General features: G+C 38.8%; 1 long non-coding RNA gene across 1 annotated transcript in view; it reads right to left on the reverse strand.

Moving 5' to 3' along the window:
* Positions 1–24,216, reverse strand: part of LOC102021946 — a 35,396-nt gene extending 11,180 nt beyond the window's left edge. The window contains exons 1-2 of the long non-coding RNA XR_263085.1: positions 24,135–24,216; positions 22,159–22,383 (exon numbers count right to left, since the gene is read on the reverse strand). This is a non-coding gene — a long non-coding RNA (uncharacterized LOC102021946). The remainder of the gene's footprint in view (positions 1–22,158; positions 22,384–24,134) is intronic.
* Between the last annotated feature and the right edge of the window lie 636 nt (positions 24,217–24,852).

Genomic DNA, 24,852 nt, shown 5'->3' on the forward strand with positions numbered 1-24,852 from the left:
GTTTATTCCACATAGGCTTTGGCAAATGAGTAATAATGTGTATCCATCATTAGTATCACACAAGACATTTTCAGAACCTTAAAATTCCTCTTCCTTCCTCCCCTAAACCCCTGGGAAGCACTGATATTTTTACTGTCTCTATATTTTTGTCTTCTAATAAAAATTATACAAGGGGTGATTGAAAACTACAGGGAATATTTAAATTTTTAAAACTTGTTATGGTAACAGACCCATTGCCATTAACCTTCCTCAATATACTGTTTCATTTCAAGCACATTTACCTTCCACTTTTTGCCACTTCTTGTCATTTTCTGGAGCAGTGCTGTAGATCCTTTTTCATGTATTTACAAGATGTGATCAAAAATATGGTGAATACCATTGCTGAATGATATCAAACAGAAAGACAGGCTCATAAAAACATTACAGTGTGTCCTCACCCACCTCAATTGCAAGATTTGGAACCATACACCTACTGGTACTTCCACAAAGTCAAAATGACCATAAAAGATAAGCACTTTGAATCAATTCAGGACATCAAGGAAGTCACAACAGTGTGACTAAGGAAATGAAAGAAGACTTCCAGAAGTGCTTCAGAAAGCGGCAAAAATGATGGGATCAATGCATTTGAGGAAAAAGGGAGCATTTTGAGTGGAATTAAAGGCAATGTATCTTATACTGTAATCTTTTTCATTTGAACACATACTATACTTCTCAATAACACCCAGTATAATTGGAATCATAGTCTCTAACCTTATAAGTTTAGCTTCTTTAACTTAGAGACATACAACTTAAGGTTGCTTCATGTCTTTCTGTAACTTGACAGCTCATTTCCTTTTATTGTTGAATAATGCTTCATTATATGGATGTACCCTTATCCACTCATTTCATAAATTATATCGTGGTGGCTTCCAGTTCTTGATAATTATAAAAAACAAAGTTGCTATGAACACCTACATGCTGGTTTTGCAGTGAATATAAGTTTTTGAAACAACTGAGTAAAAATGCCAGTAAGTACAATTACTGGATTGCATGTTAAAACCATGGGTTAAGCTCATTTTGTACAACACTGTCAAATTGTTTTCCAAAGTATCTGCACGTTTTACATTGCCTACAAATGAGAGCATTCCAATTGCTCTGCAAACACTTGATAAAGTGAATTCTTTGAATTTTAAGCATTCTAGTAGTCTAAGTAAGGATCTCATAGTTATACTCATTTTAACATACAATTCCTGAAAGACAAATGCGTTGGACATTTTTTCACATTCTCATTTGCCATTTGTATATTTTCTTTGCTGAAGTATTTGTTCAGTATTCTGCCTGTTTTCTAACTGGACTGTTGCTGAATTCAAAGAGTCTGTCATATATTTTGATACAGTTCTTCCATGAAATGTTTTGCAAATATTTTCTCCTGGTCTGTGCTTATCTTTTCATAATTTTAATAATCTTTCATAAAGCAGTAGTTTTTAATTTTTTTTTGTTTTTTTTGTCTTTAGGGTTTATTTGTAGTTTGGAGTTGGTGGGTAGATGAAGATTGAGCCCAGGGCCTTCACAATGGTCTATATCCTCAGCTGATTTTTATTTTGAGACAATGTCTCACTAAGTTGCCACAGCAATAGTTTTAAATTTTAATAAAGTCTAACATATGATTTTTCTTCCCATGAATAGTGCTTCTGGTTTTATATCTAAAATGTCACTGTCAAGCACAAGATCACCTTGATTTTCCCCTATATCATCTTCTATAAGCTTTATAGTTTTTTATTATACACTTAGATCTTGATCCGTTTTGAATTTTTGTGTAAGTTCTGTGTCTAGAGTGATTCTCATTCTTCCTCTCAGTACTGGGTTGGATATTCTGCATTTTATAAAAGTTCCATATAATGTAAATAACATGTCAATAATCATAAGATGGCTTCCTGGAATTTGAGTTGCAATTTTATGCAATTAGCTTATAAATTATACAGAAGAGAGTTAAACTCTGCATTTATCCTGGCTTTATGTTCACCTCTATAGTTATCTGCACCAGTTCCCTTATTATGTGCATTGAAGTCACTGTCTTGTATCTCTAACTTCAGCCTGATGGGCTCCCTTAGTATTTTTGGTAGGGCAGGCATGCTGGGAGTCCTCTCAGTTTTTATTTACCTTAATTTCTTCTTTGTGTTTAAAGAGTTGTATTTCTGAATGTTAAATTCTTAGCTGACAGTGTTTTGGTTGAATGTGCCAACCCGCTGTCTTCTGGCCTCCATGGTTTTGAATAGGTCATCAGCTACTAATCTTATTGAAGATCCTTTCTGTATGAGTTGTGTAATTCTTGCTGTTTTGAAAAATTTTGCTTTCTCTTTGGGTTTGAATAATATGATTATGATGTATCTAACTATGAATATCTTTGACTTCATACCACTTCAAATTCATTAAGCTTCTTAGACATGCAGTTAATTTTTTAACAAGTTTTAGAAGTTTGAAACCCTTATTTTTTCAAATACTTTCTTCCCTTTTCTCTCTTTCTATTCTGATACACAATAACCCATGTAATGATATGGGTGGCAGTACCCCACAGATCTGTGTAGCTCTGGTTCTTTCTATCTCTTTTTCTTTCTTATCCTTTAACTGTATAATCTCAGTTATTGTGTCTTCATGTTTTCTGATTCTTTCTTCTGCCAGCTCAAATCTTCTGTTAATTTCTTTTTGTGTGTTATTTTCTTTTCAAATTCCAATTTCATTTGGCTCTTATAATTTTTATCTATATCAGTATTCTCTATTTGGAGTGACATAGTGCTCATACTTAAAATTTGATTTCCTTTAGTTATTTGAACATGTAATAGCTGATATTTTCCCTAGGGTTCCCATCATCCTTTCTCTTGAAGACAGTTACTAGTGGCTGCCTATGTACTGTTTATGTAATATATGCATATATATAGATATATATACATGTATGTTTATATGTGTGTGTGTGTGAGTGTGTGTGTTTATGTGTTAGAGTTTTCTATTTCTCGGAGGTCATTGAGCATTTTAACTGTGGAATTCAGATCTTCCTTTACCTACACCCCACCCCAGGTTTTGTTGTTCATTACTGCCCTCCATGTGGTAACTTTCCTTGATTACTTCCATAAAATAAATAAAAATAAAAATATCTGTATCATATACAGCCACTGAACTCACTGCTCAGTTAACTTAGTGGTTAGTTAATTATTGGACAGAGATTACCTTAAATAGCTTAAACCTATAAGTCTCCAGTTTTAGCCAAGGAAATGTATGTGTGCTTTAGAGTCTACCTCTATAGAGGTTAGCAGTTTACAACTCTTGCTCACCCTTCACTTCCTGTTTGTCAAGGACCTCACAATCAACCACAAGGGAGAGATTCAGGCTTTACTGAAGTTTCCCAGGACATGAAACAACTCAACACTTGGTGTTTGGCCATATAGATTGTCAGGAACTTTATCAGAACTTTTCACATCACCATATAGACATCTCTTTTCCATTTATCGTTCTAAATTTTGGAAACTACCTCTTGTTAGCCTCCCATAGTAATACTGCATGGGACAGACATTCATAATGTTAAACAGTTGTCTCTGGTTGTCTTCAACAAGCACACTTGCATAGGGCTGGTGGCACAGTCAGGTAAAATAATGATAATCCCTGAGACTGGATATTTTCAGTGGAGCTTTTCAGATCAAATCATGGAGACACTCTCTCAGTAGAACTTCAAGGGAACTTTACTCTTCTACCTTCCCACTGGCTGCAAGGCTGCTGGCTTTCACTGCTATTGAGGTTGTAGGCTTTTGTAGTTTTCAAGGCTACCACACAGTTAGGATGAGGGAGATGAGACTAGAACAAGGTAAAACATCCCAAAGATCATTGATCTTACTGAGATTTGACCATTTTTCTTAAATATATATTTGTTATATTCTTGCAAGTTTTTAACTAATCTCCAAAGATCTGAAAAATTTGATTTAGGGTCAGTTTTGCCAGTATTCTAATTGTCTTATAATGGAGTAGATTTTCAGAGGTAGTTCCTCAACCTTTGGAAGAGTGCTTCTCAAGCCTGTTGTTCTCATATATTTCCTTTTTTTTTTTTTTTTTTCCTTTGTTTTGAGGCAGGGATTCACAACATAGCCAGGCTGGCCTCAAACTTCCTGCCTCAGCCTCTCTAGTACTGGGATTACAGGCAAGTGCCACCATGCCCAGATAAAAGCTCTCTGTTTGGTCACAGCTTTTAAATATTCCTTAACGAACACATCCTACACTCTCACACATTCCCACTAGTGTTATAGAGATGAGGGGCCACACTGGGGATTGAACCCAGGACCTTGCATATGCTAGGTAAGTGCTCTACCACTGAACTACCTCCCCAGCCCTGCCTCATTTTGAAAAAGTGATATTGGTCATTTTGAAATATCTGGGCCAGTTATCTTAAGATAATCTCATGTTATGGACAACATCCTTTTTGATTCTAATGTTTTTTCCTCCAGGAAATTCTTACGTTAAACTGCAACTTCTCAGTATTCTTTGGAGAGAAAATGGAAAGAAGAAATTTAAACCAATAATAAATTTAATTGTCAATATGAAAAGTTTAAGAGAAAATCTTACTATCTGAACTTTATATATCCATTTACTATTTACCATACTACTTATGTCTACATAAACCAAACACTATAATCCAACTGTATTTCTTTTACAACTGTACAGAAAGTATATTAACATTATGTTTGGATATTCCCAGTAACAAACCGTGTAATGATGCTCAGGTTTCTTTGGAAATGAAATTCATAAAAATTAAATGTACAGTCAGAGGAAGCTATCTAATCTTTAACTTATTTACTTGTGTGGTTTATAGAACAGATCTGCAATTTAATTTTTTAATGATTTTACAGGTATTACAAAGGTGGAATAAGTGGTTGCCATGAAATTATTGAAGCCCATTAACACTTTGCTGCAAAAAAGAAATGTTTTCCCTAATGTAATTAGCAACTTCTGATTAGGAAATTATCAAAGTGAAAACTTCAGTTTCCCACCAGTGTTATGTTACATATTTTAATCACTTTTTGATTATCACATTTGTGGTATTTAATATTTTCAAAATTACCTTATGACAAGACTCATATGAAATAAGAATCGGACCCCCCTGCTTTCACTGAAAGACAATAGTCTCACATAAGAAGTTTTTTATTTAAAACTTATGAACTGTTTATTTCTGGAATTTGCCATTTAGTATTTTCAGATCACAGTTGGCTGTGGGTAATGGGAACTACAGAAAGCAAAACTGAGAATGAAGGGGGCAAATGTCATTTGGAACCAGACCCTAAAGGTCTTCAGGTGCAGAGGTGTTTTTCAGTCCTCGCCTCCCCACCTGAGGAAGCCCTCAGCATTTGCCCTGATCCACTGGTATGACCCCAGATATTGCCCCCATGTCTGGATCATGAGGGTCCCCAATATATTTTTCTTTCTTTTTATGAGTATATGTCTGCAGTAATAATGATTATAATGATTACATTTATTATGGGGAATTCTATGTGTACATAACATATCTTGATTCTCTTTTCATTCCTCACCCCTGCCATCCTCCCATGCTCCTTCCAACTCTTGGTCCCCTTCCCATTTACAAAACTCTATTTTTCCCTTCAATTTTTTTCTACTCTCTTTCCATCTCTTCCCTCCTGTCTCTCTCCACCTCTTGTTCCCCACTTCCTATTAGCAATCTTTTATTTTGTTCCTTATACTTTGGGTTTCTCATGTAGGAGAAACCATGTGATATTTAAGCTTATGTATCAATTTATTTCACTTAATATTGTGGTCTCAAGGTATGACATGAATGAATCTGCTCCAAGATGCTGATGATGTGTGGTGAAAAGAAAGGCCAAATTTGAGAGATGTTCTGGAAGCAGATGGCTCTAGGTTTGGGGCTGACTCTATCGTGTGAAACAAAGGGAGGGGGAGAATACAGCAATGCAAGTTATGATGCTCAGAAACATGTGTAGGTTACATTCAGGCTGATTCACTATCACAGTCTACAGTGTTCAGCTGTCATGGTCCAGTGTTCAGCTGGGAAGACTTCTGGGCCAGGATAGTTTTATGGGATCATCTGAAGGTGCCTTCATCCATCTGTCTGGGAACAGGGCTGGGGTAGCTCCAGGCTTGAGTTCCATGATGGAGCTTTAGCGTGGCCTCTACACATCCCTGGGCTTCCTCCCAACATGGCTGCCCCCAGACTTCTTATGTGGTATCTAGGGCTCCAGCACAAATATTCCAGCCCACAAAACACACAGCACTATTTTTTATCACCTGGGCTTACCATTCTTGCACATCTCCTTGGCCAGCTTCTTAATGGAAACCCTCACACACAGACTTGCCAAGAGGCAAGAAGAGAGAACCCCTTTGCCATGGAGGAGTGTGGAACAATTTTGTGGCTGTGCTCACAGGGGTGAATGAGAGGCAAAGTAACCACAAATAACCATAATTATTACCTCACTTCTTGGCCTCAAAGACCTTTTGTACTTTAATTTTTTAAAGTTAGCTTCTGGATAGTGTGGGCTATGGAAATTGATACTTAGTTTTTTTTAGAAATTAAAGCTCATAAGATGCTTCAAATTCCTTTTTGTTTCTGGTTTGAGAATCTATAATACCTTTATTTTTAGAGATCTTATTATGTCTACACTCAACATATCCAACTCCTTTTTCTTTCAGTTCTTACCAGTCTAAAAGTGTCTACAACTTTACAACTACAGTTTCACTGACATGGCAATAATTTAATGTTCTGCTTATAAAACATAATAAGGACAGGGGAAGGAGGGAAGGGAATAAAAAAGGTACATATACCAACTTCCCCCATGGAATATGAACATTATGTACTACATGCATGTGCTAATAAGCTAAAGTAATTTAAAAATTAAAACAAACAACAACAAAAGTAGAATAAGCCATATTAATGTTTATGAAGCCAATAGGAAGATACCTATTATCAGAATTTCTCCCAAAAGATAAACATTAAATGTCTCCTCAATAAACTTGGAGATCAGAAGGAAATGGCTTGATACATGCAGTACTGTATAAAAAAAGGAAAACAAACAAAAAAAAACCAAAAAAACCTCTTTGGACTGAGAATTCTATATCCCGCAAAAATGTCCTCAAAAATAAGGGAGAAATTCAGACATTCCCAAATACAAGCACTGAGGGACTTATTTCCCTCCTACTAGTCCTGCCCTGTGTAAAGAGCATTCTTCAGGTTGAAATGAAAAGATATTAGGCAGGAACTCAAACCTGTATGAAGCGATAACTCTGATACAGATAAATACATGGATGTTTCTTAAAGTTGGGACTAGTTTTGTTTTCTACATTATTGAGACTTATTTACCAAAAAAATAAATCTCAATATTACTGTATTTTTGAGGCAGTGTTGCAAACATTAATGAAACTCACCCACCAAAAAGGAATAGGGCTGGGTCTGGGCATTGTGGAGCGCCATTTTGTATGTTGCTAAGCTTAGCTGGCACAAAGTCACACCAGGGTAGTGTAACTTTAGGATTTTAAATGTGATGTCCATGGTATCTTCAGAGAAAACATCTAGAGTGTGCACAGATGAGAAAAAACTCATTTTACTCCAAAAAGAACAGACTCCAAATGAGACAGCAGTACAGAAAATGAGAGACATTAAAGAGGTAAGTGGGAAATAAACAGCCAACTGACTGAGGTGAACTGTTCTTTAACCCTAGTTTCCTTCCCAGTGAAGGAGTCACTGCCCTCCCATTCAGAAGGTGGATCAGAAAAAGTGACAGGAAAACATGATCCAATCTAATCCAAAGGCAAAGAAAGGAAAAAAAGGAAGGTATGAATAAAAGAGCCCCCATGCAAACTGTAACCCAAATAGAAGACAGCAGGCTGCACTAATGTCAGAATAGATTTTAAATCAAAACAAGGTTACCTGAGATAGAGAGATATGATGTTAGTTATTCATAAAATGTTGATTCCAGCAAAAAAAGCAATCATTGAAACTGTCAAGCATAGGAAATAGTTTATACTGATGCTCTTCTGAGTGTAGACATCTCTTGCTTTAGTTTTGAAGACTCTTCTCTGGAGATTTCCTCTACATTCTGCCGTGTAGATATGCTCTATATCTACAGTCACCTAAACCTGGGAGGAAATAGTCCTTCTACCATAGGAATTCTTTGTTCACTCTCAGAGATGAATACCAAAGGCAATTACAAGTCTGGAAGACCCTAGGAGAACCACTGCTTATCCTTTGAAAGAGCAGGGAGCTCCAAGTATACTAAAATCACTGCCTGCCTGAGCCAGGGGTTCATAGTTACTTTTCCTATTCTTTGCTTATCAGCCTCAAATAATCAGTTTCAGGACCAGGGAAATTATAGAGGCCATGTAGTCCAAATTTCTCAGAATGTTTCAGATCAGAAAATCTGAGCCCCACTGTAGGTAGTGGTCATGGCAAAGTCCTGTAGAGTAGTAACAGACTGAGTTCTGGAACAGGAGAACCAGAAGACCTCCCTGTCCTACCCTGCTGGACCAGAGGATGAGCAGGACAGGAAAGTTACCAGCCTAATGGATCCCTCTGCTTGGATCCAGCCAGGATCCCTGTTTGTGGAATGAGCTCGTGATTCACTGTGGATATTTTACATTATTGAAAGTGATTTCTGAGCTATATATTACTTCACAGGTATTCCTTTCTATACACAGTGGCAGTCTACTGGAAACTACAAGATGAGAAAAGAAAAGCAATCCTCCTGCAGTTCTTCAACTCGAACACACTATCACTGTTTCGGTTTCTTTAGTGTTGTTTCTGCAACAAGATCCTGTTGCCTGTGTTTATGGAGAAGATGCCATGCTGGAAGGTGGGACAGGGAACAAGAAGTGAGCAGGGACATGCTGTCTTGTAAAGCTGCCCTTGGGATGACCCCCTTGATCCTCTGGAGTTGGATTGTATTGCTAGCTGTACTGTTATAAGTCAGGAGGACGTCAAGCTTTGGAGTTTTCCTACAAACTAGGTATGTCAGCCCTCTGACTGCCCCTTGAGTGGGGAAGGTGGGCAAGCTGCCAGGCTTTGGGGTGAAACACCCTCACTGTCAGTTGTGCTCCATAGTGCTCCCCTCCCCTGGGGATGGGCCTATCTGGGAAGGGGAATCCAGACGTGGCACCCAGAGCACCCAGCTGTGCTCACAATTGCTGTCTTCTCACCCTGTCCTGAGAGTCTCTGCAGGGTGCCTTGGAGTTGCCTGATATGTTTTCCAGGCTTAGTCCTGAACCTGATGAGGCATACTTTGTCTCAGCTTCCCCAGGGCTCTGCTCAGCTGGGGATGTCAGGATTTCCAGGCAGGGAAGGGGAAGCCCTTTCTGGTTGGGTGAGGACCATGAGCTAGGCATTTGGAACTTTGTCCCTGGAGTGTGCTGTATCCTGAGCAGGTCAGGTGACCCTTAGAAACTCCTTGGGCATGACAGATCCACTGTCCCTTTTTCTGCTGACCACAGATGTGAGAGGCAGGGATGTGAGAGGTGGGGGTCAACACGTATTTTCTTTCTCCCATGTTTCTGGGGTACTGAGATGATTCTTAACAAAATTCTGTTATTTACAATAAAACTGATGCTCCTGAAAGATGATTATCATTTTACTGTTTTCATCCTCCTTGCACTTGTGTGTAACCTAGTCCTGGAAGTTGGGCCAGAGACCTATCAAGGTCACTCCAGCAACAAAAAACTGAAAGTGCTTCTGAAGGGACAGGCTCTGAGCTGTCTGGAGGACAGAAATGCAGCCTGTCTTCATTCTCCCCAGAAGTCTCCAACTGGGGGACCTGAGTCTAGACCATGTTGGAAGGCAGGAAGTAGCGTGAGTGTGGTTCCTCAGGGTGGCTTTGAGGTCACTTGACTATGTTGCTGAGTGCATTCAAGGAGTGCAGTCTTTCTATAGTAATGTTTTCTTCTTTAAAACAATGCCAAGGGGACAATTCCTTGGAGAGCTCTGACATGCATCTGAGCCCTTCAGCAGGTGTGAGCTTTCTAGGAGTGCTTAGCAGGGAGCCAGGACTGAGAGTCTGCAGAAAGATGATTGGCAAGAGACACAGTCTAGACACTTTTGTGATCAGATAAGACCAGTCGCTCCACATTCATTGTACACGAAAATGCCACAGATTTCCTACCCTGCCCTGGGGAGATTGGAGATCTCCAACTCACAGGCATTAAAGCTCCAGATCTATATGGAAATCCCCAGATCCTATCCCTAAAGAATGCAGCGCAACAACAACTCTTTCTGTTGAGGCTGAAAACGAGGTCAGCTTTCCCTCACTGTAATAAAATGCCTTAGATAATCAACTCAAAGAGAGGTTGACCTTACTTCGTGGTTTCAGGTTTCACCCTTTGGACAGTAATTTCACTCAGGCCTGTGTCAAAGCTGAGCATTATGGTGGGGAGCTCGTGGTGGGAGGAAGCTGTCATTTGCATCTCCACCACAGCACCACAACCCCAGAAGCTGCTAAGCGCAGTCAAAGAGAGGGTGGCTTTCCTAAGTAGGAAGCAGTGAGTCCCACCACAGCTCTGGGCCTCCACTTAATGCTCCCTGCTGCCATTCAGGGGCACATAGCCTCAAACAAGAGAGTTAAGACCTAAAAATATTTTCAAGAGACACAGTCTGGACACCTTCATGATCAGATAAGTCATTTTTTTTTCTTTTTATAGTGAGCCCAAAGTTTTCTCTTGATTTCTAAACCTATAATCATTCAACCCCAACTGTTCTATAGAAGAAATCTGTTTCATAAGAAGGAAATTAAATTAGCAATAAATAGAACTGTAAATCATGTACATTATATTTAATATTTCTGCAGCTCTTCAGAGTTTATTTTGTGCTAGAATACTTGGAAGCCATAAATCACTGATTATTCTGAGAAAATAATTAGGAAACTCTAGGATTTATCAAACATTAAACTTGGCCAAGACATAAACATATTATAAATAGGAGAGTCTAAAATAAGCATCCAACAGATTTAGCAATGGAAATTTCATGTCTCCAATTAAGTGTTATAATTGACTGAGAAGCATCATTCCAAACAATTACTTTCAAAACTTTGCAAATGCTAAGCACTAATTTTAACCTAATCATCTCTATCTATATTTGAATGAATCAAGAGTTAAGATCAGAGTTCTTTAGTAAAAGCTGTTTTTCTATTCAATTCCCTTGCCAAAAATTGAGACTTTTTTTCTTACCGTTTCAGAGCCTCTGCATTCTAAAGCCAACAAACTCGGGAATGTACTTGTTATTTGCTTGTGTTGATTCTTGTTTTCTTGGAGGAATACTACCAGAATTCATTATGGTCTCCCCTGTACCACTGGGGCTAGAAGTCTAGTAACTACATCTACCGGAGTCCTTCCCTCCGGGGTCCTAGAAACAGTTTTTATGTTGCTAATGAGAAATATTCATGCAAAGCCTGAAAAGGCAAAATTATATTTATTTGCCAAATGTGAACTTCAGTGTCCTCCCAGTTCTCCTGTTATCAAGGCATAGCCCTGTAGAAAAGCTTGGAGATTTCCAACGATTCCTTCCAGGACCTAAGGGTAGCAATTTCTCTATGGCTCTCAGCAGTGTATCTGAGAGTGTCCATCCCCCAACCTTTTGCTCCTCTAATTGGTCTGATGGTTTTCTTATGTATAAGATTGCTGGAATTAAAGCATTTCTGACTGAAATTCACACAGTGATTTTCTGAGATTTTTGTACCCTGAATTACATGGCATTTAATGCTGAAAAGTGGGCAACCTGGCCACTTCTGATTGTAGATAAAAAACTTAAATAATTGAGCATGACAGGTACAAGTCTTTACATTTTCAAGGCAAGGCATTGTTAGAGCACTGGAGAGTTTCTAAGACTTTCCTAAAATAATTTCTTATCTCTCATAGATATAGGATCAGCGTATTAAAAATCAAACCTAGATTTTGATTTTTCAGGCTATAACATCACAAAAATTCAGCTTATGTGAAAGTCAGATCATTTAAATATCACCATGTCAATTCTTAAATACTATTTTCACATTGGTCATGAACTGCCAAATCCTGCTGAGCCCCATTGCAATGTAAGTATCCCCTTTCTTGTCAAAGTCAAATTTCCCCTTGTCATAAAGATCCTGAATTTACCCCTGAAAAAGTAGCTGTAATGGTTGATACTTGAGAAGTTTAGAAGTTTAACTAAGTGACACAGCAGGCGGCCAGGGTCCTCACTTTGTAAACATCCTCATCCTGCACAAAAGGAAGGCATGGAGATGATGTGAGTGCTACATACACCCGCCCTAGAGGGTAGTAGCCTGCTTATAATATAAGGAAGGAAAAGAGGCTTGCTTTCCCTCTCCTTTTTGCTCTTGTTGCTTCTACTGTCTTCTGCCACCTTGAGATGTTGCCCCTGTGCCCTGCCACCCTGCCTTGGAGCCAGCTGATTATAGACTGAAACCTCCACCAACTGTGAGCTAAATAAACCATTCTTTCCTTAATTGTGGGTGTCAGGTATTTTGTCTCAGCAACAAGAGAAAAGTAATTGACACAGTAGCTTTGCAAGGCGAATCTAAATCTCCACCAAACTCTCCTCCTTCAGTTAAGACACCAGAACTTCAATAAAATGCAGGGGAGACAATCCAAAGTCTTAGATGTGAATGTTGAGTTGGGGTTTAATCATTTTCTCCATGATTGCCTCAGCACAAACCTGGAAGTGCAAAGTAGTTACCATCTGGACAAGTAGTGAGTGAATATAGTAGAATTAGTCTCCCCTGCCCCATGTCTTGTAGGGCACATGCTATATGGTTCCTCAGGGTCCCAGCTTTCAGCAGGGACAAGAATTCCAGTAATTCCCTGCAGCAAGTGCCATGAATGCACCCAGAGCACTTCATCTTGTTTGTTTTTTGTTTTTATTGTTTGTTTGTTTGTTTTGAGACACTATGCAGTTAAGGCTGGCCTTAAATTCTATACCCCAAGCTAGCCTCAAACTCTTGCTAATCCTCCTGCTTCTGCCTCCTGAATGCTGAGATTATGTGGATGTGCCACTATGCCTACCAACCAACAACACCCACCCTGGTGATTTTAAAGTATGTAGTGACAACTACCATCTTCCCTTCTCACCTACAGCCATCTCCACTGGGGCCTGCTCTGCTTGCCCGAACTGCAGGCCTACAGAACCTGGAATCTGTACCTCTGGAAGCCAGCCTTGAACTGGTGGAAAGCCAACCCATCACCACTCCAACACCTGTACCACTTGGATGGGATGATCCTGAGCTACAAGTCCTGTGCTGGTTCCCAGAGTCCTCCAGTAAGATTCAACTCTGCTAACACATAGAGTCACCTCACTTGCTGATGTACTTTTGGGTGGAAGATGACCCCAGGAAACACTGGTATAGAAAGCCCTTCTGGACCTCATTGCAGTCCCAAAAGGCCCACATTTGTAATCCCATGGAAAAGTTATTGGGATTCTAATAAATTAATTCCAATCTACCACTTCCAGAGCAATGCATGGAAAGAATAAAGACACTAAGGCATATTTGCAGTTGTGGGGAGCCAAGGGGGCCCAGTCAAAATAATGGCTAACTGGAACAAAGGCCTTGGCCCAGGGCCAAACCCAGGTTTTATTCATTCATGAAGAGGGGAGTAGCTCTGGATGAGTGACTGTGACAGTGGCAGGAAGTATGTGAGTACTGTGACCTGGGCTAGGTAGGAGGCCTGAAATCACTTCTGCAATATGCAGAGAGAGAGAGATGCAGAAAGAGTAATCTGCGTATCACAGATTGGGGCAGTGTCTAGTGTTTTGGGTGCTTCAGTTTTAATGTGCAATTTTCATGCCATGAGAAGTCATAGCCTCTTTTCTAGAGGTTCATTCTCAGCTGACAGCATAGTTTCTCTCTGCCGAGCTCACACATGCTACTTGGGAGCAACAGGAGGGCATCTCTGACCCAGGGATTGCTTTACAAACATCAGCACCTTGGATAGACCCATTTGCATTGCTGAAAGCCAATTGAGGGGATAAAGGCAAAACTTAGCCAGCTCTGCACATATTAATACACGGAAATGGGGCCAGGTTTAGCCAAAATGGAAACAATTGCTTTTCTTACAAGGAGAGTCGTCCTGGTGGTCCTCCACACACTGGTAAAGGAATGAGGAGGTAAAGGAAGAGAATGGAAGGAAACTAGCCCATGAATTCATGTCTCAGGGCCTGTTTCTAGGGCAATCTTACCTAAGGCAGTTACCAGATGTGGTCCTCAGAAGGGGGATCTAAAATTGGGTCGCTCACTGGCAGACTAAGCAAGGACCTCATTACTAACAGAAAGAGGATAGTGACCCTTGGTATGATAGAGATATTACTAGGATGCTTGCCTGCAGATAATTAGGATAGGATGCAGGCAGAAAACAATGGGCATTTGGCAATGTCTAAAGCAGTCTTGGCTGTCAAAACTGGGGTAGGGAGTGCCACTACCATATAGTGCATAGAGGCCAGGTACTGCTAGACATCCCATAACACAGAGGGCATTCCCCACTCAGGTCACCTCCAGGAAGAATTATCAGTCTCAGTGTTAGTATATGGGAACTAGAATGCCAGGGACCTTTCAAGTCTTTGATTATGCTATACTTTCAGGTTTATACTTTTTTAAACATTTAACTTTTACTTAAAATTCAAATAGACTAGATAAATGTTTTCAATCTATCTGCCAATCAAATAATTATGCCTAATTTTAAAGAGCACTTACAAATCAGTTAATGTTTAAATACTACTTTGAAATCCTCAAGTAAAATGTAAGTGACACATGTAGGTCAGCATATGGCCAACCAGTGCGTATGAGATATCCTCATTAGTAATCAGTGTCATGTAGGAAAACAAGCCACTCTTATATTTCAAGTAGGTAAGGATGTACAACAGGGAATTAGGCATTTACAAAACATTTGGGAAGCCGGAGGAAATTCAGGAAGGGCCATTGCCAGATCTTAGATTTTTCTCTAGAGAATCCAAAAGTTGCTCTTGCCACCCAGGTCAGGAATAGCAAAAAATCATTAATGATGGTGATTGTTTACAATCTGCATCAAGAAGGAGGCACACGACCCCTCCCTGCAGAGATCACTGCAAGAGCAAGGTCAATCACAGCCCATACCACAGGCCCCTACTCCACTGAAAAGAATAATGGCTTTTGCTTCCTACACATCTTCCAAATTTTACCTCAGGGCCTTCTCTGTGGTGGTGTCTAGACCAGTACAGCAGTACTGTGAGGGTAATCTGGAAAATGTGGCTTCCAAGTATCAGTGCTTGTGAAAGAAGGAAAGAAAATAGATGTGGGCAGGCAAAGAATGATGTGAGAGAAAATGTTGCACCTTAAGCCAAACACAGCAAGTGTGGCCATCACGGCCACCTTCAAAGATACTGATGGCTATTTGATGATACTGCTTCTAGAAAGATGAGGCAAGGGCAATCTTCTACCAGAATGATTTCCAGTTGAATAAAATGTGACCACTTAAAGCAGTCATAACAATTACTACAGTTCAAGGAGTTTAAATTAAGAAATAATCATAAAAACTACAAAAATATATACATATGTTGATCCTCTTCACTTTGTTCAAGGTAGAAAAAGAACATGGCTTAAATATCCAATAAAATCCATCATGGATTAAATATCTATTACTAAGACTTTTATGAGATAGCTGAACATCATATGAGTATCAAGTACCAAAAACATAAAGATGCATTTATATTTATAGATACCTGACTTTTCTGTCCTTAGGATAAAACTCCAAATCTTTACCTACAGAGGTCTGGGTGCAGTGGAAACTGTTGCTTCTCCAACACTATCTCATGCTTCTCCTCAGAATATTCTGCTTTGGCTATACTAGGTACTTCCAGTCCATTTTTCCCTTCCTTATGACCCTAACTCATACACTTCTTCTGCTGGGAATATTCTAGAGGATGTATATTATCCGATTTAGGCATGTAAATAAAAGCACATGTGAATAAAGGCATAAAGAAAATAGGTTTTAAAAGAAAATAGAACTGGAAATGTAGCTTAGTGTTGAGTGGTTTCCTAGATACATAAGTTCCTGGGTTCAATCTCTACAAGATTGGATAGATAGATATAGATAAATAGATAGACAGATGATAGATAGATAGATAGATAGATAGATAGAGATAGAGATGATAGACATAGAGATAGGGATGACATAGACACAGATATAGATACAGATACAGATAGATACAGATATAGATAGATATAGATGATATAAATATATAGATAGATAGAGGTATATCATACTTATAGGGGAAGCTTACTCTGAGACAGTTACTAGAAGTGCCCCTCTGAATGTGTACATATATATTTTTGTATTGTGGTTATATGTACATATGTACTAGAATTGGGTACATATGTACTTCTGTATCATGATTGTACTTGCAGAAGCTTATTACGTAACTTTGGAATTTTCACAGCTACTTTGAAGATCTAGAGGAAGTGATACATGCAGCTTTGTAATAGATTTCATTATCTAATGGAAACAGATGATTTTTCTCATGAAATGTTTTAAAAAGAATAACTCAATAAGAAGAAAATTTGACAAAACCCACTTTCATAGAACGTCTTTCTGTGTCACTAAGTTAAAAAGTTTCTCTTGAATTTCTAGAGGTCATCAAAGGTATTCTAATTGATATTTTTGAATGTCCCACAAAAGCCTAGTATGTTCAGAGTTGGGGCTTTTGGAGGGTAATTCGATCATGGAGCACTAACCTCTTTATCAGACTATTCTTTTGGTAAGTTCATAGCCATAGGAGGCAGTGCCTAGCTGGAGAGAGTAGGTCACTGATGGTAATAGTCCTGCTTGCATCTCCAACACCATCTCCCGCTCTTCCTGGCCAAACCTGCAAGGGTATACCTTGTGTCTGGCCTCTTCTCTCTGTCTCTGCTTCTACCTACCATGAAGATAAGCTGATTTATACCACCACATGCCTCCTGCCATGCTGTTCCCAGCACTTGGGAGGTTGAGGCAGGAGGGTCTTGCAAGTTCAAGACCAACCTGAGCTACAAAGTGAGCTCAAGGCCAGCCTGAACTGCATAGCGAGACCCTGTCTCAAAAAGACCAAAAAAGAAAAAAAAAAAAAAAAAAAAAACTGAACAGCAAACATAAGCCTAAATAAGGACAGTACCTCCAGTAGACAATGGTTCCAGTGAGAAGATAAACCAAGTCTTCCAGTAGCAGTCTGATATACTTTTTCTAGCATTACCATTTTGATACAGTAAATGAGTAGGCTCAAGAGATAGTCACAGGAGACAAGAAAATGCTCCACTGTTGGGACATTATCTGATTTCCAGAAAGAAGGATTCACTCTGTATTTTCTGCCCCTCAGCTCTCCCTTGTCTATCTCTAATTCTGAAAAACTCTTCAAAACAAACAGTTCTGTTCAAAAGTGAATATTCCTCAGGGATTCCAGCATCCAGGTCTGAAGGAGATATTTGCAAGCTCAAGACAAATTAATACTAAAAAAGATGGGCCATGCTTATCTGGGGAATTGTCCTCTGACTAAAAAGGTAGATCACTTTTGGGACATCACTTGTGGAAATGCAGCCACTGAATTCCATGAAATTCAAACCCATGAAGAGGCCAGGTCTAAGCCTTCCAGTATAAACTCACCCCAATCAGTGACACAGCTCCCAGCCATACCAGCATCAACTGCTGATTGTGTGAGTGACCACTGTGAGCATCCTGCCCCCTGGGGCCATCACCCCATGTGACAGTAACTTGGCTGGACTGTGTTGTTCAATTGTTTGGTCAAACACAGGCCTGGAGGTTACTGAGAAGTTACTTTGTAGATATGATTGGTATTTAACTTTCAAGTAAAGCAGTTATCCTCTATAATTTGGGTAGATCATATCCAATCAGTTGAAGGGCTGAATAGAACAAGACTAAATCCCTTGAACAACAATGGCTTCTCCAGCAGACACACTTCTGACTTGGACTGCATCATGGTCTCATCTCTGAGTGTTCACCTGCTGCATAACTTGCAAGCTTTGGTCTACCCAGCTTCCATAGTCATAGGAACAAATTCCTGAAAGTTCTTTCCCTCCACCACTCTGCCTCTCCTCAGAAACATACTCATGCCTCATATTCTGTTGCTCTGGAGAATTCTGACGGGTAAATATACCACTACTGCCGTAACTACAACTTTATGGATACACAAATGCAGCTAAAAAGGTGCAAGTCTGGCAAGCAAGAGCCACCCAGCTCAGCCCAATCAACCCCAGAACCACGAAGAGAATCTGAACCATGTTAAACCTGAAAAGTTGGGCTGATCTGTTATTGTGATAAACAGCTGGAAAACTCAACTAAACTGGATTTTTTGCTCAGAACCAGAGAACCCTCACAGTGTATTATTTTCCCATGTGGCTTGCACATTGAGGGCCAGTGTTTTGTTGTCTCCGGATTCCTCTAGCAATTCCACTTCCTGGGGGAGTGTGTACTTTTCTCCTTCAGACTAATTCTCTGCTTTGACCTTTTAAAAGCTTCAAGCATCTGCACAGAATCTCGCTCCATGATGACCTGGAGACACAAGAAGCAAAGTCCCTTTCAACATAGGTTCTGTGATGATTCGTGCTATAACCATTTGAAGTTCAAAACAAGACTCTCCTCAAGACTACACAACATTAAAGTTTCTGTCCTTTCATTACCAGTATTTGGAGGAAAAGAGTCACATATTGGTGTAACTTGGAATTTTTAGAATTCAGAATATATTTTTACTATATATCTCTGTACTAAGTGTATTAAAATCAAATATTTCATTTCCATTGTGAATTGGAATATTTATCAATATAAAATCTCTTTATTACCTTTACATCATGTCTAAAATCAATAAATCCAACCCATCTTTGTTTCTCCATTTGAAATAAAAACAGATGGTTAAAAAAAATTTTAAAACTGTTTTAGTTACTTCTTGCCAATGGGACAAAACAACCAACACCTGCAAATTGAAGGACGATGGGAAAATGTAGACATATTTTCTGCTAGAGCATAACACACATGGCCTCCAGTTCAGCTGCTACTGGAGTCCTTATTCCAAACTGAAACTTTCTGAGCCTGCCTACCCTTTACTGTTTGCATTCCTATCAATATTCTGGTCTTCTGAGCTCTGACCAGCATCACACATCCCTGACTTCCCACAATACTCTAAGGCTTCTCTAGCTCACTTCTCCAAAGTTTTCCAAATCCCTCCCAAAAACAAGTTCCAAAAGCTTCTAAAGCACATGGGCAGGTACAGTCATACCAACGATCCCACTTCCCTGGTATCAGTATATGTCTTGGTCACTTTTTGGACACTAGAATGAAATACCCAACACTTACAAATTGAAGGAGGAAAGGTTTATTTTGCTTCATGGTTTCAGTCCATGGCCATCCGTCTCAAAGGCAGAAACAGGACTGCAGAGGGGCATGGTGGAGAAAATGGTGCTCAACCCATAACAGCCAAGAAGCAGGAAGTTAAGGGAGCAGCCAGAATATAACCTTCCAGGTTAATCCCCTACCCCCAATCAGACCCCACTTCCAACAACCCATTCAGCTACTGAACTTCTCAATGGGTGAGTCTACTGAGTATGTCCCTATCTTGGTTACTTTTCTCTCATTGCTGAGACAAAATACCTGACACCCAGAATATCTGACACACTTCCTTAAGGAAGGAAAGCCTTATTTAGCTCACAGTCTGTGGAGGTTTCAGTCCATACTCAGTTGGCTCCAAGGCAGGGTGGTACATGGCAGAGGGCAACAGTGCATAGCAGAGGAAGACGGCAAAAGCAACAAGAGCAAAAGGGAGAGGAGTGGCCACAAGCAGCCTCTTTCTCTCCTTACATATGCAAACTATCTGCCCCAGGGCAAATGTGGCACTCACACCCATTATCCCAGCATTGGGTCATGGATCAATCATAAACTCTTAAAGCCTGCCCCATGACTGCAAGAGGCTTTGGGAGGACATCCAGACACAAACCATAACAATCTCCATGCTCCAATTACCTTCAACACATGAGAATTTTTAGGGATATTTTAGATCTAAAACATAAAAAGGCTAGGAATAATAATCTGAGCTTTTCATAAACAACATATATCTGACCTTTTCAGTCCGTACAACAGAAATTCTTTAGCCCAATTTGAGGGTCCAGCATGCTTTGATTTGTTTTTTAATGAATGAGCTTAGGTTATTTTCCCTGTATCTTGCCTAACATGGACTCTCTTACAATATTGTACTACGCTCCCAATTCTGGCTGTTCATGTATGACAGCAAGAGGAGTTCAGTTATCTGTGGCCTAAGGAATCATTCCCCAGGAAGTGTTCTTTAAAAAGAAAGTAGTAATCAAAAAATGGGCAATGTTTAAACCAGTTAAGCACTACCATAAACAAGTTGCTTGAGGACATCAAAATTGTACTCTTGTAAGGATTAGGTGATGTATGCAAATAACCTTAAACTCCACATATAGACCAGTGAAATCTAGTTTTTATTTGAATTACATTTTTTACTATATCTGATGTTTAGAGAACATACATAATGTTATATTCAGTAAAATATGTACTGTTTAAGAATAGTAACCTAGAACCAGAAATGGTACATGCTTGTAATCTCAGCATTCTAGGAAGCTGAGGCAGGAGAATCACAAATCCAAGCCCATCCTGGGCAATTTAATGATTTGGCAAAACTCTGTCTCAAAATAAATAATAATAATAATAATAATAATAATAATGGTCTGGGGATGTTGTTCAGTGCTAAGGCCCTGGGTTCAATCCCCAGCATGGCCAAAAAAAGAAAAAATCATAACCTGGAATCTATAAGGTAATCTGGATCATATTATTACACAGAGATGTAAGAAAGCAAACTAAGCTTTTCTATAGGTAGTTTTAATCCATTTGGCCACTATAACAGAATACCATCAGTTTGGTGGTTCTGAACAACAGATATTTCTTTCTCACAGTTATGGAATCTGGAAATCCAAGGTAGAATGCCAACACAGTCAGGCTCTGGTGAAAGCCCTCTCTGGGTAACAGATGGACACCTGCTCATGACTTCACCCAAAGGAAGGAAGATAATGAGCTCCCTGGATTCCCATTATAAGGGTGCTAATCAAATCATGGGCTCTATCCCATTGACCTTGAGAGGCCCCAGCTCCTAATACCATAACACTGGGGATTAGTTTTCAACATGTGAATATGGGGGGGACACAGTGGAATTTCTAAGGGGGCACACAATAAATTCCCCAGCTTTCCCATCCATTGGTTTCAGGACACCTGCAGAGAACTTATGAGGCCAATGGACTGATTTCATTGCTGATGAAGGCAAAGATGGGGAAGGCAACTTACTGTCAGAATCACAAATTAAACACACACCCACTCTATCATGGAATACAGAGGAGGCCCAGCCCTGAAGAAAAGCACAGGAGAATAATGTTCTTTGGAAAACTAGCACCTAAGAGGATGAAAATTACATGGATGGTATTTATGAATAGAAATATGTACCAACCCAGTAGCATTACAAAGCAGCAATCACATACTAGCAGTGATCAAAAACACAGAGTAAATGTTTAAATTTAATAAGTACATTTCCATTAGTCCTCCTCAGACAGGAATCTCTCGCTTTGAGCACACATATCCCATCATTCTTACCACTTTCAGAAACAGTTCTGGAAGACTCCTTTCGTGAGGGTCTTTGTGAGATATGATCAAAAATATAGGAAATGCTGCTGCCTAGTGCCATCCAGTGGAGAGGCAGGCTGGTAAAAACATGATGGTGTGCCTTCATCCACCTTGTGCACAGAACCGGGCACCATGTGCACTTGCCTAAAGTCAAACTGACCAGGAAGTGTAAACCTTTTGAATTGATTCAGATTGACAAGGTAGCCGTAACAGCAGAACTAAAGACTCACGAAAGAGGACTTTCAAAACTGCTTTGGAAAATGGCAAAAACAACGTGATATGTGTTTGCTAAGCAAGAGGGGAGGCTTTTGAGCTGGACTATTTCTGAGGGGGATTTATGACAGTGTGTCTTTTACTGTAATTTTTTAATTTAAGCATTCACTGTATGTTTCAACCACTTCTGGTAGATATTGCATTGCACCACAGAGATCACTACCATCCCACTAGACAGAATTACCTCCAGATGAGGGCGATTTAGGTGCCTAATACCTCTAGGTTGAATACCTCTCTGGGCATTGACCTTGATGGAAGAGATCTTCCTCATACAAGATTCAAAGTTTTATCCTCTTCCAAGTAAACACAGAGGTACAGACACCTGTCTGCTTTGCAACAGCTCAAGACAACTGCGGTGCATCATCTACTCCAGAGTTCCCTGTGGGTTAGTAGTTCAGCTTCTCCTGATTCCCGTTCCCTGGAATCTTCATCTTACCTCCTTCCATGGAGCTCAACCTGCAGTATTAATTGGCAATGGCCAAGTCAGTAGCAGTTGAGGAATATAGGAAGAATTCAATACCAGGAATCTTAGTAGATTGATAGAATGGATTACATGATAAAGGGAGTGAAAAACAAGAATATTATCAGTGGCTACCAGTGGACATTTCATGTAATTAATTAGCATATAATTCTTGATTTTAAAAAAATGTAAAATAGAATTCCATATAAAGTACTCACTTTGAGTTTTAAAGAAATTGCCCTCAGTGGGTAGTATACATACTATTGCACATTATAAAGATAACCTACAAAGAATTTAACATCATCAGATATTAGTAAGGACAACGTGAAAAGAAATATGTGAAAAGAAAAAAAACGCCTTCACCCACAGAAGCTGTGATTATATAACTATAAATCCAGAAAATACACAAATACAACTTTTCAGACATAACCAGATTTCTTCAGGTAAAAAATCATGTATTTAATACTGAAATTTATCTATAGAAAGCTAGAAATGAAAATGGAATTGTGATGTGTAATCTTGATGGTCAATTTGATTGGCTCAGCACCTAGGAGACTAGTGCAGCACACTTCAGGTGGTGTCTGGGTAGAGACGTTAGCTGCTCACCATGCGACTGAGGCCTATGAACCCAGGAGCCAAAAATAAAATTCTTATCCTTTAGGTTATAGTGTCAAATATTTTGTCCCAGCAGCAAAAGCTGGATGGTACAGGAATAAATGCCACTTATAATAGCAATAAATCTGTAGGATGTCTAGAAATAAATTTCCAAGAATAGTCAAAGGCCTATATATAGAATATTACACAATCTTTAAAATAAAGAGCAATGGACAAGACACATTGTATCCTTGGATGGGAACATATATAATTTATTACTGATAAATACATGAATAGAATATAACATTAATGTATGAATATTAAACATTCTCAATCAGAATTCAAATCAATAAGTTTTACATTTACCCCATCTACTTCAAAATTTATATATATTTCAATGACTTTATATCAGTTCCAACCAAAAAATCTGCTGGAACTGATAGTGAACTCAGTAAAGTTGCAGGATACAAAAGTCAAGGTACCAAAGTCTACAAAGTTGTGATTATATGGTATGAATAGTTCTAGAGATTTAATTATTATGAAAACCATTTCATTATGCATATCAAATCATCATATGTATACTTTAAATATAATCAATTAGTTAAAAGTAAAATCCAAACTAAGCATACAAAAATATGTTGCATTTCTATACACTAAATTCAAATTTAATACATTAAATGTGCTTAATGAAAAAATTCTGCAGAACCAACTGAGATAAAAGGAAAGGACAACCCACAAAGTGAGGGGATAATATTCACAAACTGTATGTTCAACAAGGGATTTGTACCCAGAATACATAAAGAACTCTTACAATGCAATAATAAAACGACAGCTCAATAAACAAGTGGCAAAGGACTTAACCATTTCTCTAAGCCATTCGTCCACATGGTCACAAAGCACATGAAAAGATGCTCAAAGTTATTAGTCATGAGGAAAATGCAAATCATAATCCCAATAAAGTAATATTTTGTACTCATCACAAGAGCTACAATAAATGAGACAGATGCTAACAAGGAGGTAGAGAGCTTCAAACTCTCGTACATTGCCAGTGAGGATGTAATATGATATCCCCACTTTGTGAAATAGTTTGCTATTTTCTCCAAGTTTTAATCATAGTTACCTATATCCAGAAATTATACTCCTAGGCATCTACCTGTGAGAAATGAAACCATATGTCTTCACAAATGTTCCATGAGTGTTCACAGCAGCCTTTTTGTAATAGCTTTCAAGGGAAAATAGCCCAGATGACAATCAACTGCTGCAGAGATAAGTAAAATGTAGCATGTAAATACAATGGAATGCTACTAAGCAATAAAAAGGAATAAAGTTGTGGTACCTGCTACTACATAGATTGACCTGAAAAGAAATATGTTAAATGAAAGAAATCAGACACAAAAGGATACATAAGCTCTGATTTCATTCAAACAAAATGTCCAGAATGGGCAAATCAGTGAAGACAAATAAATTAGCAGTTGCTTAGGGCTAATGGGAGTGACCACTGGGTGTGGGTAAGGGATTCCTTTTAGTGGTGTTGGAAATATTCTAGAATTAGGTTGTGGTGATTTTTGTGCAACTGTATAAACATTCCCCCAAATCCACTAAATGGCATGCTTAACACTGAATTTTATGGTATATAAATTATATTTCAACAGTTATTTTTAACTCAAAATTTAAGTAGGATCATGTTTAGATATATATTGACAAACAAAACTACTTTTATTTTAATAAAAATAAGTGAAATATTCTGATATACCAGTATTGAGTATAATTTAAGCATTTTTTTAATTTTAAAGAGAGTAGTAAATGAGAAAAAATAAACAAAAAATAGAATAGTAGCAGCATAGCAGTATCACTAACATAAACAAATCAGA

This window comes from Chinchilla lanigera, unplaced genomic scaffold (genome assembly GCF_000276665.1).
Source record: "Chinchilla lanigera isolate Chin_1 unplaced genomic scaffold, ChiLan1.0 scaffold00060, whole genome shotgun sequence".
NCBI classification, from domain to species: domain Eukaryota; kingdom Metazoa; phylum Chordata; class Mammalia; order Rodentia; family Chinchillidae; genus Chinchilla; species Chinchilla lanigera.